We start from the raw sequence: 7,413 nt of genomic DNA on the forward strand, positions 1-7,413 counted from the left end.
TTGTTGCTGAGGGGTTTTGCTCGGGCCTGTGGTAGACCCTGTTCAGTGGGAGATCTGTGAGATCGATTCTGGTGGTGAAAGAAGATGGCGAGCAGTGGAAAGATAGAGATCGAGAAATTTAATGGTCATAGTTTTGAGTTGTGGAAACTCAAGATGGAGGATCTTTTGGTGGATAAAGATCAGTGGATCGTGGTAGATCTGGGTACTAAACCAACGGGAGTGTCCGATGAAGAATGGAAGAAGTTGGATCGGAAGGCAAAGAGCACAATACGATTGTGTGTCTTAGATTTAGTATTGCTGAATGTATCAGGGGAAGCTACAACAAAGGCTTTGTGGGACAAGTTAGGGACTTTGTACCAATCTAAGTCTCTGGTGAATAAACTGTTCCTGCGGAAAAAGCTATATAACTTGAGGATGAAAGATGGAGACTCGGTGACAGAGCATCTGAATGCATTTAATACTGTGGTAAGTCAGTTAGCATCTATTGATATTAAAATTTCAGATGAAGATAAGTGCATCAGTTTGTTGTGTTCTTTACCAGATTCGTGGGATAGTCTGGTTATTGCAATAGGTAGCAATGCAACTATCTTGCATTTTGATGAAATAGTCTCATCCTTGCTGATGGAGGAGATGAGACAGAAAAATATGGAGAGCCAAAATGGTGATGCCTTCTCTATACGAGGACAGTCCTAGAACATAAACAAAAATAAGTCATCAAGTGGGAAATCTAAATCTAAAGGGAGATCTAAATCTCCAGGAAAACCTGTAAAGGTGGTGTGCTGGAAATGTGGAAAGGAAGGGCACTACAAAAGGGACTGTAAATCTAAAGCTCCTGAAAAAGGAAAGGGATCTGATGAGGCTCCTTCTGCAGAGGCGAAAACCACCTCAGATGAAGGTGGCGATGTGTACTTGGCTTCTTCAAGTACACATGTAGATCATGAGGCATGGTTGATTGACTCAGGTGCATCCTTTCACTTCACTCCCCATAGAGAGTGGTTCTGTGAGTATGAGAAGTATGATGGTGGTGATGTCTTCTTGGGGGATGACAGGAAGGCTAGAATCGTTGGTAGTGGAAAAGTAAAGTTGAAGTTGCAAGATGGAAGGGTTAGAACACTTCCAGGTGTTCTACATATTCCTGCATTAGCCAGAAATCTGATTTCTGTTAGTAAGCTAGATGATGCAGGTGTAAAAACAGTGTTCGAGAAGGATACCTGCAAGATGGTTTGGGGAGCATTGGTATTGATGTGGTGAGTTCACATTGGAACTCTGTACAAGCTGCAAGGTAACACTGTTGTTGATGGGTGCAACAGTTTCGTGGTTCCTGAAAGTGGAGCTAAAAATCTAGTGGTCTCTAGAGAGAAGACCATGTTGTGGTCTTCAAAGGCTTCGACATATTGGAGAAAAGGGCCTTCGGATACTTCATGGTAAAGGTGTGGTAGAAGGTATGAGTAATAGCTCTCTAGATTTTGATTTCTGTGAAAGTTGTGTATATGGGAAGCAGAATTGGGTGAGTTTCCCCTCTGGTAGTAAGAGGGCAAAACAGATATTAGAACTTGTGCACAGTGATGTGTTTGGACCTGTGAAGGTTCCATCACTGGGTAAGTTTGTGTACTATGTATCATTTATAGATGACTTCTCAAGGAATACATGGATATATTTCCTTAAGAATAAATCTGAAGTCTTTGACAGGTTTAAATAATTTAAGGCTTTGGTAGAAAACCAGACAGAGAAGAAGATAAAGGTGCTGAGGACAGATAACAGTGGAGAGTTTTTCAGTAAGGAATTTGAAGAATTCTATAAGAAGTGTGGTATAGCACAGCAGAAGACTACTCCATATACACCTCAACAAAATGGAGTTTCAGAAAGAATGAATAAGACGTTGATGGAAAGGGCAAGAAGCATGCTCAGTGGTGCGGGTTAGGATAGGAATTCTGGGTAGAGGCAGTGGATACTGCATGTTACCTAGTCAATAGGTCACCTTCATCAACGTTGGAGGATAAGACTCCAGAAGAGGTATGGACTGGTAAGAAACCCTCTCTTTCACATTTGAGGGTATTTGGATGTGATGCATATGTACATGTTCCAAAGGAGAAACGAACCAAGTTGGATAGTAAATCTGAAAAGTGAATATTTATTGGGTATAAGGATGGTTTAAAGGGTTATAAGCTTTGGAACTCAGTCACACGATAGGTTGTGTATAGCCGAGATGTGGTGTTCATAGAGGTGAAAGATGTTATTAAACATGAAGTCCAATGAAAGGAACCTGAGAAGATAGAGTTTGAGCTAAAGGAGGAAGAATCAGACTCTACAGCAGAGGAGGAATCAGAAGAAGATCAATTCGAGAAAGAAGGAAGCCTGAAAGGTATAGTCCATCTACTTTCTATTTAAATTTTGCTTTATCTGTTACTGATGATGATCCCACAACTGTGAAAGAAGTAGTGGATTCAGAGGATGGAAAACTCTGGAAAGAGACCATGGTTGATGAAATGGCATCTTTGCACAAAAATGAGGCTTGGGATCTGGTGGAGTTGTCGGCTGGAAGGAAACCCATTGGCAGAAAATGGGTGTTCAAAAAGAAGACAAATGCAGAAGGAAAAGTGGAGAAATATAAAGCTCAGTTGGTAGCAAAAGGTTATTCCCAGGTGCCGGGAATTGATTTTGGTTATATTTTTTCTACTGTTGCCAAGGTAACTTCTATTAGATTACTTTTTTTTGTTGTTGCTGCTTTTGATTATGAGGTAGAACAGATGGATGTGAAGACAACATTTCTTCACGGGGATCTGGAAGAGGAGATCTACATGAAGCAACATGAAGGCTTTGCGGTGAAGGGTAAGAAAGAACTGGTATGTAAGTTAAAGAAGTCTCTATATGGGTTAAAATAGTCACCAAGGATGTGGTATCCGAAATTTGATACATTTATACGGGGACTTGGCTTCACCAGAAGCAAAGCAAATCACTGTGTGTATTTTAAATTAATTGGTGACCATGTTATTTATCTGGTCTTGTATGTGGATGATATGTTGTTGGTTGGAAATGACAAAGAAGTTACCCAGGATTTGAAGACCCAGTTGTCCTCCAAATTAGACATGAAAGATCTTGGTGCTGCAAACTATATTTTGGGCATGGAAATTAAAAGAGATCAGGCAAAGAGGAAGCTTTGGTTAAACCAGAGGAAGTGTGTTGAGACAATATTGCAGAGGTTTAATATGCAGGATAGAAAACCGGTGAAGGTTCCTATTCCTGTAGGTGTGAGGTTATCTGTTGAACAGTGTCCCAAGACACAAGAAGAGGAAGAGGACATGTCCCGTGTTCCATATGCAAGTGCAGTCAGTAGCCTGATGTATGCAATGGTCTGTATTAGACCAGGCATTGCACATGCAGTGGGAGTATTGAGCAGGTTTATGTCAAAACTAGGGAAGGAGCATTGGACAGCAGTGAAGCGAGTTTTCAGGTATTTGCGTGGAACTAGTGATTATGGTTTGTGCTACCAAGGAAGACCAGGATTGGATAGAGTGTTGGATATTCATGGCTTTGTTGATGCAGACTGGGCTGGAGATCTGGATTAGAGAATATCTACAAGTGGGTATGTGTTTAACCTATTTGGAGGTGCAATCAGTTGGATGAGTAAGAAACAATCTGTAGTGGCACTGTCAACTACAGAGGTAGAATACATGGCAGCCACTCATGCAAGCAAGGAAGCAGTTTGGTTGCAAAGATTGTGTTCAAGTATGGGGTTAGTACAAGAAGCTATAAGGATAGACTGTGACAGCCAAAGTGCAATTTTTTTAGCAAAGAACCCCGCATATCATTCAAAGGCAAAGCACATTGATGTTCAGTATCACTTTGTGAGGGATATGATAGAAGACAAAGAGGTGTTGCTGGTAAAGGTGGACACTTTGAAGAATACTATAGATGCATTGACAAAATCTGTGAGCTCTGAGAAGTTCTCTTGGTGTAGAGAGACAATTGGCATTTCAGGGCTGGGAAAATGACTAAGCTCTCTTGTGGCCCCCTATGGAAAGAAAACAACAAGTGGGAGATTGTTGGGTTGTGTTATATTCTTTACACGTAGTTAACAGGGGGTTTGAAGGACACTCGTAACCCCACTTTATGGGGTCCGGGGCAATGCCCTGGAAAATTTTGGTTTTGGACCCTATGTTAGGTTGGGCGGACCCACCTATGGTTTTGTGCATGATTTTCGCACATGTTTTTTTTGGATGCGATGGTTTTCAATCCATGGTATTGGACAGGATGGTTTTCAGTCCATGGTATTGGACGCGATGGTTTTTCAGTCCATGGTATTGGATGCTTCGGCATGTATAAATATGTATTGTAACATTAAAAGGAAAATAATGAAAAATCAAGCTGGTAGTCCCCGTTTTGGGATCCAGGGGAAAATATCTGTGTATATGTGTTTTATGTGTTATGATCTCGCATTGTTTATTTTCTGTGTTTTAGAATTCGTATGCATGTAATTTCTGTACGGGGTTAAAACCTACATTTAACAATGTTGGGCTTATAATATTAGTCCCATGGGTTTAATATTATTTCCTTGGGTTGATAAACCCTTAGGGTTTTAGTATTGATCGCTTTGTTTATTATTCCTTTAGGTTTATAATATCAATCCCTTGGGTTTATTATTCCCTTCGGTTTATAATATCAATCATGGTAAACCATTGTCAATCATAGCCAACCATGGTTCAATGTCACATTGCGACAACGATTGTCTCACCATGAAAATAAATAATAATCCCTTGGGTTTATTATTCCTTTGGGTTTATTATATCAATACCTTGGGTTTATTATTCCCTTGGGTTTATAATCCCTTGGGCTTTTAGTATTAATCCCTTGGGTTTATTGTTCATTTTGGTTTATGATATCAATCCCTTGGGTTCATTATTCCGTTTGGTTTATAATATCAATCATTGTAAACCATTGCCCCTTGGGTTTATTATTCCTTTGGGTTTATTATATCAATACCTTGGGTTTATTATTCCCTTGGGTTTATAATCCCTTGGGCTTTTAGTATTAATCCCTTGGGTTTATTGTTCATTGGGGTTTTAGTATTAATCCCTTGGGTTTATTGTTCATTTGGGTTTATGATATCAATCCCTTGGGTTCATTATTCTGTTTGGTTTATAATATCAATCATTGTAAACCATTGCCCCTTGGGTTTATTATATCAATACCTTGGGTTTATTATTCCCTTGGGTTTATAATCCCTTGGCTTTTAGTATTAATCCCTTGGGTTTATTGTTCATTGGGGTTTTAGTATTAATCCCTTGGGTTTATTATTCATTTGGGTTTATGATATCAATCCCTTGGGTTCATTATTCCATTTGGTTTATAATATCAATCATTGTAAACCATTGCCCCTTGGGTTTATTATATCAATACCTTGGGTTATTATTCCCCTGGGTTTATAATCCCTTCGGCTTTTAGTAATAGTCCCTTGGGTTTATTGTTCATTGGGGTTTTAGTATTAATCCCTTGGGTTTATTGTTCATTTGGGTTTATAATATCGATCCCTTGGGTTCATTATTGTGTTTGGTTTATAATATCAATCATTGTAAACCATTTTCAATCATAGCCAAGCATGGTCAATCATGGTTGAATGTCGCATTGTGACAAGAATTGTCTCACCATCAAAATAAACCACATTTATTTTAGTGTTTGTGGTATTTATATTTGGGTTTACCAATGTTGGTTTTATAATATTAGTCCCTTTGTTGAATGTCGCATTTTGACAGAGATTGACTCACCATGAAAATAAACCATGTTTATTTTAGTGTTTGTAGTGTTTATATCTGGGTTTAACAATGTTGGGTTTATAATATTACTCCCATGGGTTTAATATTATTTCCTTGGGTTCATAGACCCTTGGGGTTTTAGTATTGATACCTTTGTTTATTATTCCTTCAGGTTTATAATATCAATCCCTTGGGTTTATTATTCCCTTCGGTTTATAATATTGATCATGGTAAATGTTGGGTCCCTATAATACTAGTGATTACCCCATTACTATTGTAGCTATATCCCTTATTAATATTTTTGTGCCCATGTTGCCCCCATATTGTTATTACTGTGCCACATAGAATCCCTCTATTGTTATTTTTGTGGCTTTATATTATTATTGTTAGGCCGGTTGGGTTATATTGTGACTCTTTAGACTCCTATATATAGAAATGAGGTTTTGTCATTTGAATCATCAAAGAATCATTCATTTGTGTAATGTAAAGGAGGTTGCCCCCTCGAAGAGGCTGAATTCTAAGGCGTTGATCTATATTTTCTATCTATTTGTGAGCTGGTTTCATAACATTTGGGATCAGAGCTTTGGATTCTAGGGTTTCGCTGCTCCAAACAGGTCATCGTGGCATTTTCACTGTAACTTTTTTTTCTGCGATGTTTCAGAAGCTAAAAAATGAAACCATTTGAGAAGAAATCACGCTGAATCTCGGGTCCGAATTTCAAATCTTTTCGCACTATATTTGTGGAGATATGATCTAAGGAAGTTGGTCTTTTTGCAGACTCCTGAATTACATTCCAAACAGGTGACTTGGGGAAAATCATCATAACTTTCTCTCTGAGCATTGGATTGAAATTTTGTAAGAAGTTACAGAAAGAGGACGGACTGTAGTTTCTTGAATATATTTTTCAAAGCCAAAGGTGGAAACAGGGACACGTGGCACATCATACAAGTTTGCTCTACTAAACTAGTCTATAATCAGGTCACTGTGGGAGATTTGACATAACTCTTCCTTGGAGAATCCAATTGGGATCAGACTGGTGGCATTGGAAAGAGGACACAGGGAGCTACTACAGATCGCAATTTCAGAACTGGATGATCCAAAATTACAAAGATACATCAGAGGCAATATCGAGCTCTTACAAAGTGAAAAAGGGTGTGTAGATTTTTTTAAATTTTTGCTTAAGCTTGGTTTGAAAAATTATTTTGAAGGAATTCAAAGGGCATAGTAGAGAATTTTTATCAGTAACTGATGTCCTGAGGAAAGAAAATGAAAACACCTAGTAAGCAACCTGAAAGCTCTAGCATTACTCATGAAGAAGAGGAAGAAATGCTACATGATATATCAAAATCACAAGACCAAGTGCAACAAATTTCACTCTCACAAAAGCTAAGATAAATGGCGTGGAATTTAAGATAAAGGGTGTGGAAGCTAATATTGATGATTTGAAGACAGATTTGAAGACAGACATGGCAGATTTGAAGACAAATTTGACAAATTTTCTACAAGAAATACTTACTGATGGTGAAAAGGTAGTAAAGGAAACTCATGATGCGAACAAAAGAAATGTTAATCATGATTTCATAGGCTCTAAGGTGGGATCGAAGACCCACCATATTACAAAAATCGATATGAGGAAGTTTGATGGCAAGGATCCCGCAACATG

This window comes from Pinus tabuliformis, chromosome 4_1 (genome assembly GCF_031772625.1).
Source record: "Pinus tabuliformis cultivar Carrire ecotype Pingquan chromosome 4_1, CPIR1, whole genome shotgun sequence".
NCBI classification, from domain to species: Eukaryota; Viridiplantae; Streptophyta; class Pinopsida; order Pinales; family Pinaceae; genus Pinus; species Pinus tabuliformis.